Source organism: Oryctolagus cuniculus, chromosome 6, assembly GCF_051225735.1.
Source record: "Oryctolagus cuniculus isolate XC-2025 breed Fujian yellow rabbit chromosome 6, ASM5122573v1, whole genome shotgun sequence".
Lineage (NCBI taxonomy): Eukaryota > Metazoa > Chordata > Mammalia > Lagomorpha > Leporidae > Oryctolagus > Oryctolagus cuniculus.
In genome coordinates this window covers 62,497,317-62,524,157 of record NC_142872.1, presented here as the reverse complement: position 1 = coordinate 62,524,157, position 26,841 = coordinate 62,497,317, and the positions used below count along the sequence as shown (strand labels likewise).

At 49.6% G+C, this 26,841-nt stretch overlaps 1 long non-coding RNA gene across 1 annotated transcript in view; it reads right to left on the bottom strand.

The window, feature by feature from the left end:
• The window catches only part of LOC103347975 (uncharacterized), a 35,980-nt gene extending 22,462 nt beyond the window's left edge, over positions 1-13,518 (bottom strand). Inside the window, exons 1-2 of the long non-coding RNA XR_007918575.3 lie at positions 13,305-13,518; positions 12,433-12,504 (exon numbers count right to left, since the gene is read on the bottom strand). This is a non-coding gene — a long non-coding RNA (uncharacterized LOC103347975). The remainder of the gene's footprint in view (positions 1-12,432; positions 12,505-13,304) is intronic.
• Positions 13,519-26,841: the final 13,323 nt, after the last annotated feature.

The following is a 26,841-nucleotide window of genomic DNA, read 5'->3' as shown; positions in this document are numbered from 1 at the left end:
GGATTCAGCTGGAGAATTTATGTAAGGAGGTCAAAAATAATGGGGTATTGGTCAATTCCTTTTTTAAAAAGTTGTACTTATTTATTTTCAAGAATGACAGAGAGAGAGAGAGCTTCCATCTGCTGGTGCACTCCCCAAATGCCTACAACAGTCAAGGCTAGGCTAGGCCAAAGCCAGGAGCCAGGGACTTCCATGTGGGTAGCAAGGACCCAAGTACTTAAGCCATCATCCGCTGTCTCCCAGGTGCGCTAGCACAAGGCTGCATTGGAAGCAGAGCAGCCAGGACTTGAACTGTGGGACTCTGACATGTTATATGGGTGTCTCGGGCAATGACTTAATCCACTGCACCACAACACCTGGTCCTATTGGTTAATCTTTTTTTGTTTTTCTTTGAAAGGCAGAGTTACAGAGAGAGAGAAAGAATGAGAGAGAGGTCTTCCATCTACTGGTTCACTCCCCAGGTGGCCACAATGGCCAGAGCTGGGCTAATCTGAAGCCAGGAGCCAGGAGCTTCTTCCAGTTCTCGTACATGGGTGCAGGGGCCAACACTTGAGCCATCCTCCACTGCTTTCCCAGGCGCATTAGCAGGATTGGAAGTGGAGCAGCCAGGACTCCAACCGGTGTCATTATGGGATGCTGGAGGCTTTACCCGCTATATCACAGCTCCAGCCCCTGGTTAATTCTTTACACTTATATGATTAGACTGCACTTTTAGGAATAAATAAAAAGATGGATCCTCTTTCTGTGAATTTCCAGGCACCCCAGTGCTGCGCAGAGGGCTCCCTTAGACCCTCATCAAGGTCCTCCTGGTACGAGCTTGCAGAGGGAAAAACAGGCCATATATTCCCCACCAGCCCTCTGAAAAACTGAGTCCTGCCCAGATACAGCTCCTCGTGCACCAGAAGCCTCCCTCGGACCTGGAGGATCCGGGCTCTTGTCTGCTGACCGTCCAGCACCACATTGCAGAAAGACACAGGACTGCACACAAAGAGAGTGAAGGTGGCCAAGGACTCGGATCACTCAGCGAGGCTTTGACAAGGGGGGATTAGGTGGAGTTAGCACAGTTTACACCGGTGAAAAGATTTCTAAACGATGACACCTCAAAAGAGAGAACACTGAATTGGCAGTATTAAAGCTGAGGCTTAGGCAAGCAGGCGAGCCCTTCCAGGACTGTTACAGAAATGAGCCTCTCCGTGACGCACGGTGCCAGTCAGATGTCACCTGAAAGACGTGTGTGCAGTGTGCTGACACCTGCATCACTCTCCAGGCTGCGACTCTGCGCTTAGCTGCATTAGCCCTCAGTATCCCCGGGACACTGGTCCAGGACTCACTGACGATGCCCAAATTCACACATGCTCAAGTCTCTATTGTAAAATGGCACAGTTTGGGGCCGGCGCTGTGTAAGCTAAGCCTCTTCCTGGAGCGCTGGCATCCTATATGCGTGCCAGTTCGAGTCCTGGCTGCTCCAGCTCTCTGCTGTGGCCTGGGAAAGCAGTAGAAGATGGCCCAAGTACTTGGGCCCCTGCACCCGCGTGGGAGACCTGGAAGAAGCTCTCTGATCCTAGCTTCAGATTGGCCCAGCTCCAGCCATTGCAGCCATTTGGGGAGTGAGCCAGCAGACAGAAGACCTCTTTCTCTCTCTGCCTCTCTCTCTCCTCTCCTGTGTACCTCTTTCAAATAAATAAATAAATATTAAAAAAAAAAGTCTGTATGCACAGCCACTCTCTCCTCGCCTCTGCACACACATACTTCCCGCACAAACTTCACACGCCACACACGCCTTCATGCACAGCCCTCGCTCACACACAGCTATTCCTCTCTCTTTCCTGCTTTGTTTTACTGTATAACATTCAGTGCCATTTGACATTGACAGGCTAAATATGGTTTTCAATGACTTGTCTGTTAGCAGTTACAAGATCAGAGACTTTATTCATTTTGTTCACTATTTTGTCTCCAGTAATAGCCATGTAGGAGGCATTTGATGTTTGCAAGATAGTCGGATAGATGGATGGATGGATGTGCAGGTGGATGGATGGATGTGTGAGTAGATGGATAGATGGCTAGACGGATGGATGGACAGACGGACGGACGGATGGATGGATGGATGGATGGACGGATGGATGAATGGATGGATGGTTGGGTGGATGGGTAGATGGTGAATGGTGGGTGATTGGAACCCAAAAGCAAAGCAATGAGATCATTTTGCTGACGTAGTTTACCTAACCACCATTTTCGTTCTAAACTGAAGATGTCCTGAAGGCAGGGGTTACAGCTCCTTTGTACTTTCAACCAGTATTTCAAGAAGCCCAACACCGAGGTTTTTCAAAAATACCTGCTTCACTGAAATAAAGTCCCTGCCAAATCTTCCACATTCCCCACTTCTGAGTGTCTTTTCAAAGCCCCAACCTCAAACCCTAATATCAGCAAAGGCTGCTGCTCCCAGCCCAGGCCTGGGGCTTTTGCCACCAGTGTCTCTGTGTTGCAAAAGCAAACCAGAGCAAAACAAAGAACTGGAGAAACTGTCCAAAGAGCGTTCTACCCCAAAGTCCTTGAAGGGGAGCTACACCCCAGATTATTTTCAAAAGGCCAAGCTATGAGCCCTGTGCAGCCAAGCTCCAGAACATGCATGTTACATGTGGCCTGCACAAATGCGGGGTCCAGAACATGCATGTTACATGTGGCCTGCACAAATGCGGGCTCCTGGCTTTGAATCAGCTGAAGAGGCGAGGGTGACTGATGGGTAATCAGCAGTGGCCAAGGAAGAGAAACTATGAGCTGTGTGTACAGTGCACAGCTGCTCCCTCAGGCCTGTGCTTAGCAACAGGACAGTAGCAAGCAGAGCCACATGGCTGGGAGCCAGGTCACTTATTTCCATCCATGTATACCTAGTTTATATCTCATCACCATACACCCATCAAGGAGCCTGGAGGAGGCTGGCCCAGCCCTCTTGCTGAACAGAAAGGACCCCCTCGGCTCAGAAGAGCAGCCTATTACAATCTTAACACAGCCTGACTCCGGCCCAGGGCTCCTATATAAACTGATGCACAGCCATCCCTTGAGATCCACATCCCTACAGATTCCCAAATTCTCAGGTGCTCAACTCCCTCATATAAAATGGCCCAGCATTTGCCTAGAACCTACGCATATCTGGTGTTCCTCCCTTGTGTGCCAGGGAGCCCAGAGCAGAAAGCTATGTTGTTAAATGCAGAAAATAAAAATGCATCAAGTGCAAAATGACACTGATTAAAATATAGTTGTAAAACTATGTTGATAATAAACTCACCTAACATCATTGTATTCTGAAAGGTGGCTGCCCGGTGTTAGGGAAGGAAGCATGGGTCCATGGTTAGTTTCAGGTACCAATAGGCACAGGCCACTTTGTAAGCCGCTCAGACGCATGTTTGTCCTTTGACGCGTATCTATAGTCTGAGTTTAGAATTGAAAATAGAGGCTGGCATTGTGGGGCAGCTTGTGAAGCTGCCATCTGGACACCCGCATTCCATCACAGAGTGCTGTTCGAGTCTCCATTCCTCCGCTTCAATCCAGCTTCCTCCTAACACACCCGGGAAGCTAGTGACGGATCCATACCTGGGTCCCTGCCACCCACGTGGGAGACCTAGATGGAATTCCTCGCTCCTGGCTTCAGCCTGGCCCAGCCCCGGCTGTTGCACACATTTAGGGAGTGACCCAGTGGATGAAAGATCTCCCTCTCTATTTCTCTCTCTCTCTCTCTCTGACACTCTGGCTTTGCTTTTCAAATAAAGAAATAAATCTTTTTTTCTACAATTTTTTATTTATGTAAGGTGAATAAATGTCATGTATTTCATATATACACAGATTTAGGAGCACAATGGTACTTCCCACCCTACCCTCCCTCTAGCCCTACCTCCTCCTTCCTTTCTTATTTCTTCTTTTATTTTTTACAATGACATATTTTCAGTTTATTTTACAATCACCACTTAACCCTCCGCTAAATAAAGAACTCAATAAGGATCTGGCACTGTGGCTTAGCAGGTAAAGCCACCACCTGCAGTGCTGGCATCCCATATGGGCACCAGTTCAAGTCCCGGCTGCTCCACTTCCAATCTAGCTCTCTGCTATGGCCCAAGTCCTTGGGCCCCCGCACCTGCATGGGAGACCTGGAAGAAGCTCCTGACTCCTGGCTTCAGATCAGCACAGCTCTGGCCACTGCAGCCATCTAGAGAGTGAACCATTGGATGGAAGACCTCTCTCTCTCTCTACCTCTACCTCTCTGTAACTCTGCCTTTCAAATAAAATATATAAATCTTTAAAAAAAAGAAAGAAAGAAAGAAAGAAAGAAAGAAAGAAAGAAAGAAAGAAAGAACGAACGAACTGGCCAGTGCCAAGACTCACTAGGCTAATCCTCTCCTGCGGCGCCAGCACCCCGGGTTCTAGTCCTGGTTGGGGCATCAGATTCTGTCCCTGTTGCCCCTCTTCCAGGCCAGCTCTCTGCTGTTGCCCGGGAAGGCAGTGGAGGATGGCCCAAGTGCTTGGGCCCTGCACCCGCATGGGAGACCAGGAGGAAGCACCTGGCTCCTGACTTCGGATCGGCGCAGTGCGCCGGCCACAGCGCACCAGCCGTGGCAGCCATTGGGGGGTGAAGCAACGGAAAAGGAAGACCTTTCTCTTTGTCTCTCTCTCTTTCTCACTGTCCAAGACTCCCTGTCAAAAAAACAAAAAACAAAAAACAAGTCATAAGTAGAAAAACCACTGTTACTCAAGAATATAGACAAGGGATGTAATCTTTAAAAATTTTTTCAGATAAAAAAAGTTAATTTTTTTAAATTTGCAATAAACTTATATGTGTATTCTTTCTTTTACATAAAATAACAAGATCTATTTGCTTGCTTTAGTCATGCCACTATATATACATATATGAGTCTTTAAATGTACATAGAAAATGTATTTTGTGAAAAATTATGCTTGATTTCAATATTTTACACAAAAACAGACTTTTTTATTTTTTAAAGATTTATTTTATTTCACAGAGTTACAGAGAGAGGTAGACACATACACACACAGAGAGAGAGAGAGAGAGAGGGAGAGAGAGAGAGAGATCTTTCATCTGTTGGTTCACTCCCCAAATGGCTGCAATGGCCAGAGTCGAGCCAATCTGAAGCCAGGAGCCAGAAGCTTCTTCCAGGTCTCCCACGTGGGTGCAGGGGCCCAGGGACTTGGGTCATTTTCTACTGCTTCCCCAGGCCATAGCAGAGAGCTGGATCAGAAGTGGAGCAGCTGGGACTCGAACTGGCACCCATATGGGATGCTGGCACTTCAGGCCAAGGCGTTAACCCACTGCGCCACAGCGCCGCCCCCCAAAAAAGGATTATTTTTAACTGCATCTTCCCATAAACCATTTGGAGTATTTTGTGTTTCAAAACACCATGTTCTATATCATAAACAGAAATTTTTGTCAATTAAAATATAGTAATAAGGAAAAAAATCAAGTAACAAACTCTAATAACTAACCTAACAAAGTAGTGATAACCATCAATTATGTTACAAAATATCTACAAATATAATGTGGTAGGAAAATATCTGTGACTGTGATGCGAGGTCATCTTACACTGCTTTCCCAGGCCACAGCAGAGAGCTGGATGGGAAGAAGAGCAGACAGGACATGAACCAGCGCCCATATGGGTTGTCAGCACCACAGGCGGAGGTTTAACCTACTAAGCACAGTGCCGACCCTAAATAAATTTTTTTAAATAGAATAGAATAAAATTGTTTTAAATAGAAAGGGAAAGTTCCATGCCCAGTATTATAAAGGACAGCTGTTTCAACTGGAGGAACATTCCAGAATAACAGGCAAGTCTGGACAACGAGGAGAAAAGGATAATATGCAGCCATTTGCCAACCAGATGCCTTAGTTTCCAAGTTCAAAGCCACTGTTCCTCTTCCACAACAGCTGAATTTGTGCTACTACAGAAAGCAAACCTGAGTCAGCCACTAGATGCAAAGCCCTTGTACTTTTCAATGTGGCAGCTGGCAAACTGGAGAGGGCATGTGCTGCCACTCCAATACCCCTCCCCCTCAGGGCGTGAGGACTGTTGGAGCAGCCTGCCCAACCCCCACCACGACCCAGACCAGCTACCAGACTGGCACAAGGTCTGCCCCTGCAGAGTGGGCTTACCCACAGGGCATTAGCCGGAACAACAGGAAAAGGGCTGTTTCTTTCTCTGGGGTTGCTGAGATGGTAGGATGGAAACCTACCATCAGCACCCCGTGGGGAGCACCTGCCTGGTAAAGGGAAGAAAGCAAAGAAAATCAAGGCTGAGAAGTGAAGCAATGATATCTTCATATCAGAGCTTGGATGGAGCCAGGCCTAAAGACAGATTTGTGCATTAAACTCTTCATTGCTATCTAATACGTTTTCTTTTCTGACTTACCTAGTACAAGGTGGATTTCTGCAGCTCACAAAGAAAATCATCTCAACTAATAAAATCTGCTTCTCGTTTTCCTGCCTTGCGCCTCCCTAGCTCACCTCCGTGCCCCATCACTGGTAGGACTGAGTCTGCAGCCATGTCTGAGCTGCCATTTTTATCTCTTAGAATGTCAATGTCTTTGCTTTTTCCTTTCTTAGAAATTTTCAGTTCTGTACTTGTTTTATTTGGAAGGCAGAGAGAGTCTCCCTTTGCTAGTTCACTCCCCAGAAGTCAGGAGCGGGGAGCTCAGTCTGGGTCTCCCACACGGGTGGCAGAGACCTGAGTACTTGAGCCACTGTGGCTGCCTCCCAGGGCACACAGGACCAGGAAGCTGGAATGGAACGTGAAGACAGGACTTTACGGGACAAACACTCTGATACGGGATGTGGGTTTCCCAGCTGCACCAAACTCCTGTCCCAGAGCAGTGTCTTCACCCTCTCCCCACTGGATCTCCGTTGCCACCAAGCAGCAGGGCCATTTGCACATTCAGGGCCCTGGAGACGCTCCTGCAGCTGTGTCTTGGTTCGGGAGCTCAGCCCTGGCTCCCCATCGTGCTCAGTTGGCAGGAGGATATGAGGTCTTGAGCCCAAAGCTACCCCCATGTTTGCAGGCCCTGGTACTACCTCCCTTCTCTCAGTACAGTGTCCAAGCACAGACGCAGGCCGCCCTCCAAGCCAACCCCTTTCCCCCACCTCTAGTCCAAGGCATATCATCCACACACCAGCATCTTTCAGCTCAGTTATGGCCTGACTCGTATCTAATTTTTTTTACACTGTTCCCTATCTGGCAAGGAAATCGCATGGAAAGCGAGACCTGGGGTAGCCTATTAAACTGAAAATAAATTCCTTATGGAGATCATTTAAACCTAAGCCATTACAAATCCCAGCCATAAGAAGAAGGAGAGCTAAGACTTTCTAATGCCCTAACAGTTAAAATGGTCATTAAAATCCAGCCTGACTCTCTAAGCTACCATTTTAAAGTCCTGTTGAGAAAACTCACTCGGCCAAAGTGGGTTTACTCGCAGCTGTGGGCATAGGCAGAGGGACGAGAGTGTGCATTTCTCTGCTTCCAGGCTTCAGGGAGGCCGGCTGCGCATTCCCCAGTGGACCCACTCCTGGCTCAGGATGCAGACCCAGAGGCCGGGACAGAAAACAGCCACATGGTGGCGAGCAGTGGGGACTCTCTGGGCCCTGAGCTCTGTGCGAAGAGGGAGGCAGCCCCTTGGGGCACATGCACTGGCTGCAGGCTCAGATGGGCACTGTGCACAAGGGCTCCCACCTGCTGACGGGTGCCCATGTGCCAGGCCCCATCCTTGGGCTTGGGGTGTGTGTGTGTGTGTGTGTGTGTGCACTGTAGCACAGTGGAATAAGCTGCCAAGTGCAATGCCAACATCCCACACAGAAGTGCCGGTCTCAGTCCTGCTCCTCTGCTGCTGCTCCAGCTTCCTGCAAATGCACTGGGAAGACAGCAGAAGCCCTGGGGCTCCTGCCGCCCATGTCCAAGACCTGGCTGGAGTTCTGGGCTCCTGGTTTTAGCCTGGCCTAGCCCTGGCCACTGGGGCCATGTGGGGAGTGCACCAGTGGGTGTGAGATTGCTCTCTGTCTCTCTCTCTCTCTAACTCTATCATTCAAACAAGTAAATCTTTTTTCAAAAGTGGCCCCTTTAGTTCTGGCTTGGTCTCTCAAGCAGTTGCCATGAAGATACTGACCAAGTCCAAGATCAACTAAAAACTCTGAAGTCACACAACAGGCTGTAGATCGAGAAGCAATTCCACCTCCCTACCCACAGGTGAACTCTGCTGCTAACTCCTCCCCAGTGCTCCCAGGGGAAGGCTAGGCTGGAGGCGGCAGCAGCACCTGGGAACTTGCTAGAAACACACATTCTCAGGGCCCCACCCCATTCTATTTTTTTTTTAAAGATTTTATCTGAATGGCAGAGATCCAGAGAGAGAAGGAGAGAGAGAGATCTTCCATTGGCTGGTTCACTCCCCAAATGGCATCAACAGCTGGTTCTGGTCAAGACTGAAGCCAGGAGTTTTTTCTGGGTTTCCCATGTGGGTGCAGGGGCCCAAGGATGTGAGCCATCTTCCACTGCTTTCCCAGGCCATAGCAGAGAGCTGGATCAGAAATGGAGCAGCTAGGACTCGAACTGGTGCCCTTATGGGATGCCAGTGCTGCAGGCAGAAGCTTAACCTTCTATGCTACAGTGCCAGCCCTGATAATTGTATATTCTCTTTTTTTAAGGACATATTTATTTATTTAAGAGGTAGAGTTACAGACAGAGAGACAGAGAGAGGTCTTCTATCCACTGGTTTACTCCCCAAATGGTTGCAATGGCTGGAGCTGGGCTGATCCGAAGCCAGGAGCCAAGAGCTTCCTCTGGGTCTCCCACACAGGTGCAGGGGCCCAAGGACTTGGGCCATCTTCTACTGCTTTCCCAGGCCATAGCAGAGAGCTGGATAGGAAGTGGAGCAGCCAGGACATGAACTGGCACCCATACCTGATGCCAGTGTCGCAGGCAGACACCTAATATACCATGCCACAGCACCGGCCCCAACTGTGCTTTCTTAAATGACTGATGATATCCTTGTCACTTCTGGGGAATTACCTCAATTTGTAAGAGCCTGCCCAAGGTCACACAGTTAATTAACAGCAGAATTTGAACTCAGGCAGACCAGGAGGAAACATTCCAGACTGTTAATCAGAGTTCCTGGATGATGGGTGTGAAGATAAGTTAATCAAAGTCAACCATTCTTTTTAAAAATGTTCTGGATTTTCCAGTCTTCTAAATAACTAATAATAAATCTCTGACATTTAATGTTAGGCTCTGTGGTGTCCTGTGTCACACAGCCAAATGCACAGGTTTGCCCCCTAAGTTCCTGGTCCAGCACTCAGGTTGCTGGGTCTCTCCCACCAACCACACCCACACCACACCCATACAGCTGCCCCGGAGCCTGAAGATGCACTCACACCTTCGAGGTGTGGGCGTTGTGGGGCCCTGCAGCCACTCTCTCCAGAGCGGCTCTTCTTCCTGGGTTACCCAATGGGAGTTTCAAAAGAGGGCTCCTTGCAAGAGCCCTTGTGGGAGTTGGGTTTTCTAATTCCTGGAGAAATGCCTTGGAACCCCAGATTTTATTCTGCAGATTTCCAGTCCTTGAAGTCTGGACATGGTCCCCTCTACACGGCATTGTTGCCTTGGAAGAGTGAAAATATGAGAACAGCCTACATGCCCACCAGGACATCACGACCACAACCACCATCCCCCCAAGGCCTGAGGCAGAATCTTCCCCCAGGTGTCCTGGGTTGAAAAGCAACAGAGGGGCTGGCGCCGTGGCTCACTAGGCTAATCCTCCGTCTTGCGGCGCCGGCACACCGGGTTCTAGTCCCGGTCGGGGTGCTGGATTCTGTCCCGGTTGCCCCTCTTCCAGGCCAGCTCTCTGCTGTGGCCAGGGAGTGCAGTGGAAGATGGCCCAAGTACTTTGGCCCTGTACCCCATGGGAGACCAGGATAAGCACCTGGCTCCTGGCTTCGGATCAGCACGGTGTGCCGGCCGCAGCGCGCTGGCTGCGGCGGCCATTGGAGGGTGAACCAATGGCAAAAAAGGAAGACCTTTCTCTCTGTCTCTCTCTCACTACTGTCCACTCTGCCTGTCCAAAAAAAAAAAAAAAAAAGCAACAGAGGACCAAACAGTGGGTCCATCTATACTCCACTTGGGTTGTCTAAAAAGATTGCGCCACACTTTTATGGGGCACCAGTGTTACAGCAAAGCAGTTAAGCATCCCATATAGGTGCCAGGTCAAGTCCTGGCTGCTCCACTACTGATCCACCTTCCTGCTAATGAGCCTGGGAGAGCAGCAGAAGCTGGTTCAAATGCTTGGGCCCCTGCACCTATGTGGGAGACCCAGAAGAAGCTCCTGGCTCCTGGCTTTGGATCGGCCCGATTCCGCCTGTTGCGGCCATTTGGGGAGTGAACCAGCAGATGGAAGACCTCTCTCTCTTTGCCTCTGCCTCTGTCTCTCCAACTCTGCCTTTCAAATAAATAAATAAATAAATCTTAAAAAAAAAAAAACTTCTATGGAACTACTGTAATGCTTTGATCTTTTTCGTAACCATGTATGCATATGACTTTAAAAATTACATGAAAATCTAACGTCAATGAATAAACACGAGAGGTCTCCAACACATTCATGGAAAATGCATATTATAAACAAAGTAAGCATGATTTCAAAATGTTTGTACCTGAATAGCTTATTTTTAATTCAACTTTTCCACCAGTTTCTTTATAAAGACTTATTTATTATTAATTTATTTGAAAGGCAGAGTAACAGAGAAAGAGGGAGAGGAGAGAGATCTTCCATTTGCTAGCTCACTCCCCCAAAGAGCCTCAAGAGCCAGGTCTGGGCCAGGCCTGTGACAGGAGCCAGGAACTCCATCCGGGTATCCCACATGGAAGACAAGGGACCCCAAGTACTTGAGCCATCTTCTGCTGCTTTCCCAGATGCATGCACAGGCTGATAAAATGGAAGCAGAGTAGCCAGGACTTGAACTGACACTCAGATATGATATGCCAGCATTGTAAGTGGTGGCTTAACCCTCTACTCCATAATGCTGGGTCCCCATGAACTTTTTAAGTACTCTCATATACACGTACATGCTACTATGAATTGTGAAAAAAAAGGTAAAATTAGACATAAAGCCAAATTTACATGTGAAGAAAGGTCAGCCTTAGAAGTATATTTTTATTGAGTTTGAATAAAGACTCCCTAGACCCACACCAGACCTATAAAATCAGAACTTCTAGGGACAGGTTCGGGCTCCTACACTATAAAGTTCCTGCGGTGATGCTAATGAGACTCCTATCTGGCCCCATTCCCCTTGCCCCCCAACACACACACACACACACACACACACACACACACACACACAAGGCAAAGAGCACTGTCTCTGGTCCTGCCACTTACTGGATGCCTTTAAGAGGTGTCGTGAACATCCGGGACCCTCAAGATGAGACTCAGGGGAAAACAATCTATCTCATTGGTTCCTGTGGCCATCAGGTAACAGAGGTGTGTGAGAGCCCTGGGGGTGGAATGAGGAGGGGGCACACCCAGAGAGATCTCGGGAGCCATCGCAGCCAGCGCTCAGACTGACCTCCCCCTCTCAGGGACCCGGGTTTGTAGCGGGAGCCTTCTCCTGCTTCAGGCCCGACAGCACCCAGTCCCTGCAGGTGTTGCGGTACAGCTGTTTAAGCCGCCAGCAGTCCTGGCGTCCCTGATGGGAGCACCAGGTGCAGTCTCAGCAGCTCCGCTTCCGATCCAGCTCCCTGCTAATGCACCTGGGAAAGCAGCGGAAGGTGGCTCCGTGCTTGCGTCCCTGCACCCATGTGAGAGACCGGGATGGAGCTCTGGACTCTTGGCTTTGGCTTCGTGCAGCCCTGGCCGTTGCAGCCATTTGGGAAGAGAACTAGCATGATGGAAGATCTCTCTCTCCCTTCCTCCCTCCCTTCCTCCCTCTCTCTCTCCCCTTTTCTTCCTCCCCTCATCTGTAACTGCCTTTCAAATAAATAAATAAACCTTTTTAAAAAGAGAATTAAATGGCATAATCCATCTCATTGCCAGCCCATAGCAGCTGCTAAAACAGCAGGTGTAATTGATAAAACACTCAGTCCTTCTTCCTCCAGGGAAATGGTTGGGTACCAAGTAGGGCCACGTGCGCCACACACTTTCTGTATGAAGGACACAGGCTCATACTCTTTCTTTTCCAGCTTTGCCAACAGCAAGGGAGGCAAGAGGGACGACGGGAAAATTGCAGCTTGATCTGGACAGGCAAGTAACTGCTGAGGCCCTGACAAGCTTCCCAACACCAGAATTCAGAACCTGGAGCAGTCAGAGCGAGTCCTGCGCCTCAGTGACTGGAGCCTCAGGAGGACTTTGTCCCAAGGTTCAGGCTCCTGGTCACCTGCCCCAAGATACTCTCCCCAAACAGCTTACCCAAGAGACACTGGAAACAGATTCTGTTCATCACAGGGCTTCAAGACTAGGTCCACACCTCTGAGCCAGCACCTGTAATTCACAATAAAATTAATATGTATTGGGGGCCGGCGCTGTGGCACAGTGGGCTAAGCCTCCGTCTGCAGTGCCAGCATCCCATATGGGCACTGGTTCGAGTCCTGGCTGCTCCTTCTCTGGTCCAGCTCTCTGTTGTGGGATGGGAAAGCAGTGGAAGATGGCCCAAGTACTCGAGCCCCTGCAACCACATGGGAGAACCGGAAGAAGCTCCTGGTTCCTGGCTTTGGATTGGCCCAGCTTCAGCTGTTGTGGCCATTTGGGGAGTGAACCAGCAGGTGGAAGATCTCTCTCTTTGTCTCTCCCTCTTCCTGTAACTATACCTCTCAAATAAATAAATAAAATATTAAAAAAAGACCTGTTTAAAAATTAATCTGTATTGCGGGGGCTAGAGTTGGAGGTCGGGGTTGTGGTTGGGCACCAACCTGCTAGGCTGATTCGATACTGCATCTCCAGTAGGAGTCCTGGTCACTCCCTTCCTGTCCAGTTCCCTGCTAATGCACCTGGGAAAGCAGCCCCGGTGTGCTTGGGCGCCAGCCACCCACGAGGGAGACCTGGATGGAGTTCCTGGCTCCTAGCTTCCTTGCAGCCATTTGGGGGAGTGAACCAAGGATGGAAAATCTCTGTCTCTCTCTGTCACTCTGCTTTCCAAACAAATCTTTTTTAAATTAATGTATTTTTCCCTGAATCCTGCCATTACCCTTTGAGTCTCATGCAGTGTGAATGTGCGTGCGTGTGTGTGTGTGTGTGTGTGTTAAAATAGCAAATATTTTAAGTACAGTGTAATACGGTCTTACTTGGTTCTGGTATGTCTTCCTTCCGTCATAATCACTGCGAGAGACTCACAGAGTGGGTGTGGCCCGGCCCCTGTGGGACAGCTCCACCCACGGCAGCGCGCCGTCCGTCCTGGGCAGGGACCCCGCTTGCCCGGCTCGTGGCCAAGCACCTGATCGCGCCACTCCCGCGCCAGGGCGAGCCCAACAAAAGGCGCCATGAAAGGGGGCCCGCAGCCCCGGTGGGTTGGGAATCCCACCCCCCACTCCCCACCCACCCCCGGCCGGGCCGCCCTTGTCCCCGGCGTGAACTCTCGGTCTCCGCGCGCAGCGAATGGTGGGGCGCGCGGCCGCGGCCCCTGTCCCGGCCGCCTTTAAAGAGAAGGGCGCGACTGTGCGGATTTCACAGTCTGCGCGCCGCTGAAAGGCACAGAATGCAGCGTCGCTCACGGCTCTTTTCACGGGGGCCGAGGCTGCGATTCGCCTCCATTCAGAGCGCACGCAGCCTTTGTGCGCCGCCGGCCGGGCGGCGGCGGGCCCCGGGCGCGGCCGCCTCTCCACGCTGCAAACGCGCAGTAATTAACGCGGGCGCCGCGCCGCCTCCGCGCGCCTGGGAACGCGGCCGCCCCGGGGCCCGCCGCGTGCACCTGAGAGCGGCGCGGCGCGGCTGTGCCCGTGCCCTTGGCGCCCGGGGGGCCATCCATTGTGGCTCGGGGTTGGGGGGAGGGGGCGGCGGCGCGGGCGGGGTGCGCGCGGGCCGCGCATGTGTTGCTAATGAAAGTGCAGCCGGCTCCTGCCCGCCGCGGGGGAGGGAGCCCAGGGCCGGCCGCGGCGACCCGGGGAGGGTCGCTCTGTCTGGGACCCGGGACGCGGCAGGAGGGATGGAGTCAAAATACTAAAGCTCCGCCCCCATCACTTCTAGGGAATTGTCACCTTCAGATGAAAATCTAACTTTTTTTTTTTCGGTCTAAAAGATGAAATCTGAAATCTGGCCCCAGGGGCTGGAGCCTGCTGGTATTTTCGTTGTGCTTTTTTTTTTTTTTTTTTTTTTGGTCACTCTGGGATGGCTCCCGCTGGTGAGCCTCTTGTATCATTTACACAGTAACGCGGCGCAATAAAAGCCCTTTCAAATGTGTTCCTTGGAGAGCAAGAATTTGTTCCTGTGGACTCAGACCTGTGTTCTTAATAAAGCTTGATTGAAGAGAGAAGTGGTATTGGGCAAATCTGACAGCCTGCCTATGATGACACACTAGCTCTGCCCAGCCGGGTTCCCATCCTGTCTTAAAACTATGTGGCCTAAGGCGAACTTGTGGATGCAAATTGTTTGAAACCAACCTTCTGGGGGCCGGGCTGCGCTGGGGCAGAGTTGGGGAGTGGGCCGAAAGGAGAGAGGTTGTGACTCAAGGGCCTGCATCCCGTAAGGGCTCCGGTTCCAGTTCTGGGTGCGCCACTTCCCATCCAGCTCCCTGCTGATGTGCCTGGGAAGACAAAGGAGGATAGCCCAAGTGCTTGGGCCGCTGCACCCATGTGGGAGACCAGACTGGAGCTCCTGGCTCCTGGCTTTGGCCTGGCCCACTCCCAGCCTTTGCGGCTGTTTAGGGAGTGAATCCATGGATGAAAAAATCTCTTTTTTGTCTTTCCCTCTCTGTGTGTAATTTTGCCTTTCAAATAAAGGAGTTACATAAATCTTGAAAGGAAGGAAATTAGAAAGAAAGAAAAAGAAAGAAAGAGGAAATTAGAAAGAAAGAAAGAAAAAGAAAGAAAATTAGAAGCCAGCGCCGCGCTCACTAGGCTAATCCTCCGCCTTGCGGCGCCGGCACACCGGGTTCTAGTCCCGGTTGGGGCACCAGATTCTGTCCCGGTTGCCCCTCTTCCAGGCCAGCTCTCTGCTATGGCCCGGGAGTGCAGTGGAGGATGGCCCAGGTGCTTGGGCCCTGCACCCCATGGGAGACCAGGAGAAGCACCTGGCTCCTGGCTTCAGATCAGCGCAGCGCGCCGGCCGCAGTGGCCATTGAGGGGTGAACCAATGGAAAAGGAAGACCTTTCTCTCTGTCTCTGCCTGTCAAGAAAGAAAGAAAGAAAGAAAGAAAGAAAGAAAGAAAGAAAGAAAGAAAGAAAGAAAGAAAGAAAGAAAGAAAGAAAGAAAGAAAGAAAGAAAGAAAGAAAGAAAGAAAGAAAGAAAGAAAGAAAGAAAGAAAGAAAGAAAGAAAGAAAGAAAGAAAGAAAGAAAGAAAGAAAGAAAGAAAGAGAGAGAGAGAGAGAGAGAGAGAGAGAGAGAGAGAGAGAGAGAGAGAGAGAGAGAGAGAGAGAGAAAGGAAGGAAGGAAGGAAGGAAGGAAGGAAGGAAGGAAGGAAGGAAGGAAGGAAGGAAGGAAGGGAGAAAGAAAGAGAGAAAGAAAGAGAGAAAGAAAGAGAGAAAGAAAGAGAGAAAGAAAGAGAGAAAGAAAGAAACTTTAAAATCAGTACATGAACTCACTTTGCTGGTAAACCATAGCAGAGTGGCGCTATGGTTTACCAGCATGGTACCAGAGAGGCTTATCCATGACATCACAAAGTTCTGGGTTCAAATCTCATCTCTGCTCTTTACTCACTGGGTGACTTTGAGCAGTTTCCTTAGTCCCACAGGAGCCTCAGCCTCCTTATCTGTGAAATGGGCATAATGATAGTCCTTTGCTGTTGCGCAGATTCAATCAGACAATGCATGTCTAATTAGCTATTGTTATTAGGGAACAGAGTCTCCCCACTCTGATTTGGAAGGTGTGATAACTTGGCCCTCTGGTAAGGAATCCCCTTCCTTGACCTGGGTGTTTTGAAATCTGTTACTACCCACTTAGGGTTTATCCTCTACCTTGCTACCTTGTTGCATATCCCATTCTCCTCTGGTCTCATTTAATCCAGTTACTGGGTGAGCAGAGGTAGCTTTCCCTGGGTCTCGATTCTTCCCCATCACCACCTCTTTCTGCAGAAGCCTTCTGGGAGCCTCATCCTGGACCCATTCCTCCGCCAGCACTGACATGGCTCCTACACCTGCCCTTCCTAGCCCTCCACACCTTACCAAGGATGTGCTCCAGGGAGCCCTACAGTGCCCAGGCTGCAGCCTTGAGTTTCATTTCCCAGATGAAGGGCCAGTAACCCTCTTTGGAGCAATGGCTGATCCCAAGTCAGGGACAGGAAACATGCAAGATGAGCTGGGATTGTCTTTCATAAGAAAACAGTTTCAGGGCTTTGCTTCCCATATGGGCGCCAGTTCGAGTCCCGGCTACTCCACTTCCGATCCATCTCTCTGCTATGGCCTTGGAAAGCAGTAGAAGATGGCCCAAGTCCTTGGGCCCCTGTACTCACATGGGAAACCCGGAAGAAGTTCCTGGCTCCTGGCTCTTGGCTTTGGATTGGCCTAGCTCCAGCCGTTGCAGCCATTTGGGAAATGAACCAGCAAATAAAACTCTTTCTCCCTACTTCTCTCTCTCTGCCTTTCAAATAAATAAATAAATCTTAAAAAAAAAAAGAAAGAAACTTTGAGAGATGTCAATAGATCACAATGGACCTTATTTCTATACTGATTTCAATAAATTGTAATTTTTTAAAATTGTGAGTCAAGGAAATTTAAATACTATTTGCATATGTAATGGTGTTAAAGAGTTAGTGTTCATTTTTAGATGAGATAATGATATTAAGCTTACATTTTTTTACAATAATTGTATTTTAGAGATACATGCTAAAATGTTTATGGATTAAGTAATAACATGTGATTTGCTTCAAAATTTCATTTCTCCTTGGCAAAGGAGAAATGGACAGGAGTGGTTTAGGCGTAGGCAGAACCTGCTAACTGGCCACCAGTATACTGCTAAGTAGGGATTCGTTATACAATCCTCTCTCCTTTGCACACAGTTGAATTCTTCCAGAATGAAAAGAAGACAGGAAAAATTATCGATATCAGTTCTGTCAGGCACAGGAGATGTTGGGAATCAGGGAACTCTTATAAAAGAAGCCCATACAGTCCATGGAGTCTACGGCTGATTTCCCATAATGAATACACTTGTTGATGCTCCTGTGTTTGATTTCATTCTCTGTTTTCACTGCTGGGTGGTGAGCACCGTGGGAGCAGCGCCATGGTTTGAATGCCTCCTCTAAAACTCTGGTTGAAATTTGATTGTCAGGGCAGTCATTTGACACGGCAGTTAAGACCCCACCTGGCTGGTGCTGTGGCTCACTTGGTTAATCCTCTGCCTGTGGCGCCAGCACTCTGGGTTCTAGTCCCAATTGGGGCGCTGGATTCTGTCCCGGTTGCTCCTCTTCCAGACCAGCTCTCTGCTGTGGCCTGGGAAGGCAGTGGAGGATGGCCCAGGTGCTTGGGCCCTGCACCCGCATGGGAGACCAGGAGGAAGCACCTGGCTCCTGGCTTCGGATCGGCACAGCGCTGGCAGTGGCAGCCATTTTGGGGGGTGAACCAATGGAAGGCAGACCTTTCTCTCTGTCTCTCTCTCACACGGTCTAACTCTGCCTGTCAAAAATAAAAAGACCCCACCTGGAATGCCTGCACCCCATTATCACAGTTTCTGGATTCCAGTCCCAGTTCCGCTCCCAATTCCAGCTTCCTGCTAATGTAGACCCTGGGAGGCAGTGGGTGATGGCTTAGGTACTTGGGTCCCTGACATCCATGTAAGAGACCTGAATGGAGTTCACTCTGGCCCAGCCCCGGCTGTTGAAGGCATTTGGGGAGTGAACCAGTAGATGGGAATTCATGCTCCATCTCTACACGTGCACACACGCACAAACATGCCACTTCCTTTCTTCCTTTTTTTTTTTTTTTTAAGATTTTATTTATTTATTTACTCAAAAGGCAGAGTTACAGAGGCAGAAAGAGAGAAAGTCTTCCATCCACTGGTTTAGTCCCCAAATGGCTGCAATGGTTGTAGCTGAGCCAATCCGAAGCCAGAAACCTGGAGCTTCTTCCAGGTCTCCCACGTGGGTGCAGGGGCCCAAAAACTTGAGCCATCTTCCACTGCTTTCCCAGGCCATAGCAGAGAGCTGGATGGGAAGTGGAGCAGCTGGGACTCGAACAGATGCCCATATAGGATGTTGGCACTTTACCTGCTATGCTACAGCAACACCACTTCCTTATTTTTTAAAAGATTTATTTATTTATTTGAAAGTCAGAGTTACACAGAGAGAGGAGAGGCAGAGAGAGAGAATGAGAGAGAGAGGGGTCTTCCATCCACTGGTGCACTCCCCAGTTGGCCGCAACGGCTGGAGCTGCACTGATCTGAAGCCAGGAGCCAAGAGCTTCTTCTGGGTCTCCCACATGGATGCAGGGGCCCAAGGACTTGGGCCATCTTCCACTGTTTTCCCAGGCCATAGCAGAGAGCTGGATTGGAAGTGGAGCAGCTGGGTTTCGAACCAGTGTGCATATGGGATGCCGGCACTTCAGGCCAGGATGTTAACCAGCTGTGCCACAGCGCTGGCCCCCACCACTTCCTTTCTAATATAAAAAAGAAATTGTATTGCCATTATGACTCTATTAAGAAATGAGACCTTTAAGAGGTGATTCGATGAGGACCCTGCCCTCATGAGTGGATCCATGCCATTATATCGAGACTGGGTTTCTTTTAAAAGTAGGATAGGCCCAGTCTCCTTTCTCTGCTGTGTGCAAGCTCGCTTGGCCTTCTGCTGGGTTCTGACGCAGTGTGAAGGCCCTCACAGGATCCTAGCACCAGGCTCTTGGACTTCCAGCCTCCAGATCCAGGGGCTGAATCAATCCCTATTGTTTGTAAACGGCCCGGTCTGCGCTATTCTGTTGTAGCAGCAGAATGTGGGCCATGCCAGGCAGCATCTCTGTCTTGCTCGTTGCCCATCCCAGGAGCCCGTCGTTGTGCTGGGCGCTGAGCCAGTGGTCTGTAATATCTGTCGGAGAAATGTGTCTCCTATGAAGGCCAGGGCACCCACATTTCCATGTTTGATTATTTTTTGTTGTTGTTGTCGTTATTGGAAAGGGAAAGAGACACAGGAGACAGACGACAGACAGACACAGCTCCCCTGTGCTGCTTCATTGCCCAAAGACCCACAACAGCCAGGGTTGGGCTGGGGCCAGAGCCAGGAGCCAGAACCACAATCCAGGTCTCCCATGCGAGTGGCAGGAACTCAAGTCCTTTGGCCCTCACTGCTGCCTGCCGGGGTCTACACTGGCAGGAAGCTGGACTCAGGAGCCAGAGTGAGGACTTGAACCCAAGTACTTGGCTGGTTCACTCCTCAGGTGTCTGGAACAGCTCAGGCTGGGCCAGGCTAAATGCCTGATTCCAACATTTTCATTTTACAGATGAGAACCTTGAAGCAGAGAGCTAATATCCTTGCCCAGGGACACCTAGCTGGTTAGTGGTGGGGCTGGGACTCACACCCCAGTGTCTCTAAGGTCCCCCACTTAGCATCTTTGAGTAAGTGCACCCCAGCCTGGTGTAGGAAGGGGAACCAGGGCTTCAAGTCCTGGCATCTCTGTAGCTGCTCTCGGTGGAAAGGCTGGAGAGGGGAGAGAGGGAGAGAACAAGGCACAGTCCACACTTCCAAGGGCCGAACACCATGGCGAGCACTGTTCCAAAAATCAACTCACTGAGTGCTTCCTAAGATCCCAAGAATCGGGGTCTACTACTACACAGCAGACTGAGGCTGAGAACGACACACATGCTGACCACACAGCTCAAACCTTTCATCCTTGCATAAGGCCCTTAACTGCCACGTTAAAGGCTGTTGAAACACAAAACTGTACTGTGGCATTCTGTGGAAGGCGGCGTGGCTTGCGGATCTGAATCCTGGCCTCTGAGGACAGGCAGATGCCGCAGCTATGACAGCAGGCAGTGCACAACGACACGGCGCTCAGTGCTCTCATCCTCCGAGCACTGACTGCCTGAAATCCTACAGCAAATCCCCGAGTTGGCCACAGGCTCCCCCTGAAGCTCTGGGCATGCATCTCCCCCTTTCTTGGGCCTCAGTTTCTCCATTCAGACCATGAGACTTGGCCCAGACAGATGTTCACAAAAGACACTGCCATCTCTGACATCCTTTCGTTCCACGCTGAAATTCTATGATCCCACCCAGGGAGCCGCGGTGTCTCTGCGCCGTCCCCACGTCAAGCGGCCGAGACTCATTTTGAACCCCTCGTCGATGTCTCTTACAAATTATCCAGGGTCATGGATTAGTTGAAATACAAAAGCTTAATTTCCTCTGTTGGAAGCGATGATCAAAAGGAGTGGAGGAAGAGACACAGTTGGCTGGAGAGAGAACGCCAGGCAGGAACCGAGGGGCCAAGCACTCCCTGGACCCCTCGGGGCTGGGAAGTCTTTGGGGCCTGCCATTCGCCACAGCCCTGGGCAGTGCTGAAATGAATCCTAACGTTTGGAGCCCTCAAAGGGAAGGGGGAAGAAAGGGGACAGAGGCCAGGGAGAGGGAATGCTCTGTGCTTTCTCGGTTAAATACATGTTTTCATTGCAGTGTGATGTGTTGAGAGCAATGAATGGCCATGACTTACTTATCTTTTGGATGGATGATTTTAAATGCTGGCTGGGAACGGCTTTCATGGGACCGATCCCCACAGGCTCGGCACGGAGTGGAAGTCTCTGGATGGGGAGTGTTGCTTGTCTTTCATGGGCTGTAGAAGCTCAGGACTCCGAGATTCCTGGTGCAGGCATTCTGTTTCTGTTTGCAACCAGTACCCGCTCACTTCCGCTGTTCACACTGTCCTCAGATACCTTGTCATAGGCAGAGAGGAGAGGGCAAGACAGACGGACACTACAGGGTGAGCATGCAATTCTTCTCACCTGTGTCCCATTTGTGGGGTGGGGGCTGCTATGGTTGGAATGTAGGCGTCCCCTCCAACCTCTTTGTGCAAAGTGAATCTCCAAGGCTGCAGCAGTAAGGCCTCTAGGAGGTGCCATCTGGGGAGTGAACCAGCGGATGGGAAGACCTCTCTCTCTCTGCCTTTGCCTCTCGTAACTCTGCCTTTCAAATAAATAAATAAATCTTTAAAAAAAAAGACATTTACGAATTGAACATACTCACGGGCTGCAGTGTGAAAATCTCATACATGTATACCAGGCATAATAATCCCATCGGATCATCAGTGTTTCCATCTCCTTCAATATTGACTGTTCCCTTGCACTGGGAACCTGTGACTTCCTCTCTTCCAGCTACTTATAAAACACAAGGCAAACTGTTAGGAGGTTTCTTATCCTATTGTAAAAGGAAAGAAATTCGGACACATGTTACAACATGAGTGAACCTTGAACACATTATACTGAGCAAAATAAGCTGGACACAAGAGCACAAATGTTGTAGGTTTCCACTTATAGGAGGCACTGGGAACAGTAAACTCCATGGAGACCAAGGTAGGACCAGGGTGACCAGGAGCTGCAGCAAGGGAGCATGGACAGCTATTTAGTGGATACAGAGTTCACTTTGGCCGAGGAACAAGTCTTGGACACAGATGCGGCTGATGGTTGTGTCAGGAGTGTATTTAGTGTCACTGAATGAATTTTACACTCACAAGCGGTTAGCGAGGCCAGTGTTGTGGCACAGTGGGTTAAGGGGCTGCTTGCAATGCTCCCATATCGAAGTGCCTGTTAACATCTGGCAGTTCCACTTCCAATCCAGCTTCCTGAAGGTGTGCCTGGGAAGGCAGCAGATGCTGACCCCTCTCACCCGTGTAGGAGCATCAGCTGAAGTTCTTGTCTCCTGGTTTTGGCCTGGCCCACACCTGGCTTTTGTAGCCATCTGGGGAGTGAACCAGCTGATTTTAGTACTGTAGTACTCTTCCTGTCTCCCACTTTCTCTCTCTCTCTCTTGTTCTGCCTTTCAAGTAAATCAATAAATATTTATAAGGTGGTGAGAATGTTAAATTTTGTTATGTATTTTTATTACAATAAAAAGGAGGGAAGGAAGGAGGGAGGAAAGAAGGGAAAAAGTGAAAAACAAAAAGAACTAAGATCCATGAGAAAGACCAATAGTTAGGGGCTGGCACTGTGGCACCAGCATCCCATACAGGTACCAGTTCAAGTCCCAGCTGCTCCTCTTCCAATCCATCTCTCAGCTATGGCCTGGGAAAGCAGTGGAAGATGGCCCAAGGACTTGGGCCCCTGCACCCATGTGGAAGTCCTGGAAGAAGCTCCAGGCTTCTGGCTTCAGCTTGACCCAGCTTCAACCATTGTGGTCATTTGGGAGTGAACCAGTGGATGGAAGACATTTCTCTCTGCCTCTCCCTCTTTCTGTAACTTTCTCAAATAAATAAATAAGTCTCTAAAAAAAAAAAAGACCAATAGTAAGTAACACTCTTTTGTATACCATTTCCTTCAATTTTAAAATATGGGGTCTTCAAAAAGTTCATGAAAGGGTCCACTGCGTGGCACAGTGGGTTAAGGTGCTGTTCGCATCACTCAGATCCTTTGTGGGTGCCGGTTTGAGTCCCAGCTGCTCCACTTCCGATCCAGCTCCCTGCTAGTGGCCTGGGAAAGCAGAAGAGGATGGCTCATGTACTTATTTATTTATTTGAAAGACAGAATTACAGAGAGAGAGAGAGCAAGAGTGAGAGCGAGAGCAAGAGAGAGACTCTGCCATCTGCTGGTTCACTCTCCAAATGGACACAATAGCCAGGAATGGAACTCCATCCAGATCTCTCATGTGAGTTTCAGGAGCCCAAGCATCTGGGCCATCTTCTACTGCTTTCCCAGGCCGTAGCAGAGAGCTGGATTGGAAGTGGAGCAGCCGGGACTCTAACTGGCACCCACATGGGATGCCAGCCCTGCAGGCGCTGGCTTTACCCGCTATGCCACAATGCTGGCCTCTCACAGCCGTTCTGACCTCCTCTGCTCCTATTGCCTTAAAAAAAAAAAAAAAAAAAAAAAAAAAAAAAAAGCTGACACCCTCGAGCTCCAATTCTGTGTTTGCAGCAGAAGCTCCGACTCTGCTGAGCCCCGTGTGACCCTCGCTGTCTGTGAGCCGCTTCCTCCTCTACCTGCGGCAATGACGGAGGTGACAGCGCTTCGTAAGCCGTGAAGAGGGGCCTGCATGTCACTCCTCACTCACTGCCCGCAAAACGGGCTAAGGAGCGAAGGTCTGCAAGGATGGCACCACGTGCCTCCTGCCCCTGTAGAGGACGGAGTTCCCGCCTTTCCAATGCCGTTCGTGTCCAGATGAACCCACACCCGGAGCCCTCACACCACAAAGTGCTCTTTGTCCATGTATTTTATGTGAGTCACTGAATTTACGATCATATTTCAGAAGCTAGTAGCAAAGGGCCTGCCGTATATTTCTGAAAACTGATGAAGTCTTAGTAATGTGAGACCCTGCTCTGGCCCTGGGCTTAGAAATCTGGGCTCTGATAAGTGCAGGGGGACTGCCAGACTTTGGGTGAGATTTTCACGATCTTTGTGTGTTTGTCACGTGTGAAATGATCAGGTTTTTTTTCACAATGATGTTGGAAATCAAGATAAATTTCGAAAGCATTCGCTGTACCCCCAGATTGAGGCCCTACAACTCAGTCTCTTCCCCTCAACCCCTGAAGAGACTCAGAGTTGAGTTCAGTTCAGTCTATGAGAATGACACCTTTTATTCTGAAATTACCTCCAATTTAATTTGCCACCTAATTCCTAGAAGGTCCTTTTGCTTTAAAACCCCTACTGCTGGTGTCTAGGAGACAGGGAGTGGTAAATATGTTCTCACTATGCCTCTGAACTTGCATCTGAGGGTGACTGAAGCAAAAGTCCCAAGTCCCATAATACAGAAGAGAAGACTGAGGTCTTAAAGATAATGAATGTGGGGCCAGCGCTGTAGCATAGTGGGTAAAAGCCACCGTCCGCCGTGCCGACATCTCATATGGGCGCTGGTTCGAGTCCCGGCTGCTCCACTTCCAATCCAACTCTCTGCTGTGGCCTGGGAAAGCAGAAGAAGATGGCCCAAGTCCTTGGGCCTTTGCACCCACGTGGGAGACCTGGAAGAAGCACCTGGCCCCTGGCTTCAGATCAGTGCAGCTCTGGCCGTTGCAGCCAATTAGGGAGTGAACCAGCGCATGGAAGACCTCTCTCTCTCTCTCTGTCTCTCTCTCTCTGCCTCTCCTTCTCTCTGTGTGTAACTCTGACTTTCAAGTAAATAAACATATCTTTAAAAAAAAAAAGATAATGAATGGAGCAGGCGCTGTGGTGTGGTGGCTGTTTGGGATGCCTACATTCCATATCAAAATGCCTGGATCAAGTCCCATTTCTGCTTCTAACCCAGCTTCCTGCTAATGCATCCCCTGGGAGGCAGTAGATGATGGCTCAAGTACTTGGGTCCCTGCAGCCCACGTAGGAGACCTACACAGAGCACTGCACTCACGGCATCAGCCCAGCCCAGCCCAGCCCTGGCTGTTGCAGGCTTCTGGGGAGTGAAGCAGCCGATGGAAGTCCTCTCTCTCTGTCACTCTTTCAGGTAAATAAAAAACAAAGTTAAATAAAATAAAAAACACTGGGGCTGGCGTTATGGCATAGCAGGTAAAGCCGCAGCCTGCAGTGCCGGCATCCCATATGGGTACTGGTTCGAGTCCCGGCTGCTCCACTTCCAATCCAGCTCTCTGCTGTGGCCTGGGAAAGCAGGGGAAGATGGCCCAAGTCCTTGGGTCCCTGCACCTGTGTGGGAGACCCTTAAGAAACTCCTGGCTCCTAGCTTCGGCCTGGCTCAGCCATGGCTGTTGCAGCCATTTGGAGAGTAAGCCAATACATGGAAGATCTGTCTTTCTGTCTCTCTCTGTAACGCTGCCTTTCAAATAAATAGATAATTTTTTTAGATAGTAAAATAAAACATGGAATCATTTTATAAAGTGGCCTGTAGCAAATCATCTGCTTTAAAAAGTAAATAAAGAGGATAAATAGAATGTTTCTGCAGAGTCTCCCTTTCCTCCCACATCAGCCGCAGGTCGGGGTCTGAGTCCCCCCGTCAGTGAGTGCATTGATCAAGCACACTGTAAAAGGGGCTCCAGAGGGGATTCTACGTCCTCCCACACGACTTTATAAGTCAGGAGGGCTTCATTTATTGCCCTGTTCTAAGCGTTTTTTGCCTATGAAACATAATGGCAAGTACAACTGGCTCTACACCGTCTGGCTAACCCGCCGGTTGGGGTCATGAAAGTCCCTTTAAAATTCACCTGTGCCTCGTCAGCAGAGGCTTGAGCCCAGTCGAGGATTTTTTTATAACCATCTTGATAGCACTACCTGGCCCATCCCACCAAATAGAAATCATTTTTATTGTCTTCTGAACCGAAGCAACTATAAAAAGTTGGAATGCTCGGCAAACCTACACATTTTCTGAAACTTGAAAACATTGGCCTAACTCAGAGACCCCCACATTTTGTGGGAACAGTTCTGTCATTTGGTAGAAACTTCACTTTCATTTAGTCAATGAACACTTGCTTGCTGAGCACCTACTATGGGCCACGCTTGTTCTGGGCACGCGGGCGACAGTCCAGGATGGGACAGCCCAGACCTGTGCCCTGGTAGGCTTCCTGACTCTCACGCCACTGCTAATGCTTGCCGGGGTTTGCGCATGGCCAAGAGAGGCTGACAGTGCCAGCAGTGGCCGGGTTAGATTGGAACTCAGTAGCTCATGTATCACATTTTGTGCTCTTCAATGGAAGTTCAGAATAAAAGGAAAGGTATAGCCAAGCAGTGCACTTGGGATTGGAGATTTGTCTGCTTCCCAAGCATGCTATTTCTACCATTATGGCATGTGGAAAGATGAAGAAAAATAGCAGCGCTTAATAAAACAACACTTTTGTTCACACCTTTTGAGCTTAAGGAAATAGGATTTGATCATATCAAACACTGTACACATGTATTTTGAATGTGGAGTGGCTGAGGGGATGGCTGGATGATATTAAGGGCCAAAACCCAGCCTCTTCTCCCCCAATCCGGTTGCCATGGGTCCTGTTGCTTTCTTAGTGAGCTGCTAACATCTGATTTGTAGGAGACCTGAATATTTCTGGTTGCTCAGAAATCAAATTTGAGGAGTTAGTGTTGGAGCAGAGTTAAGCCACTGCTTGAGACACTGGCATGCCAGTTCTGATCTCATTCCCTGCAATTCATCTGGGAAGGCAGTAGATGATGGCTCAAGAATTTGGGCACCTGCTACTCACATGTGAGGCCAGGATGGAGTTCTGGGCTCCTATCTTTGGCCTGCACCAGCCCTGGCCATTGCAGCCATTTGAAAAATGAGCAAGTGGATAGAAGAGCTCGCTCTCTCTCTCTCTCTCTCTCTGTCATTTGGCCCATCAAATAAATAAACCTTAAAAAATAAATCAAATTTTGAAAGCCTGAGCTGAGATGAACTGAAAAGAACTAGAAATTAGGCGTCCCTCCATTTGCAATATTTCTGCTCCACACAGCTGCAGGTGACTGCAGAGAAGTGACTTGGACACTCGTGCCTGGTATGATCCTAAAATTACCTTCCACCCAACACTCCCCGGGTTGCCCTTCAACGTCATCAGGCTCCTGATTCAGGATGGCGGCAGAAAATGCCACTAGGTCTCAACTTCTTCCTTTCCATCCATTCAG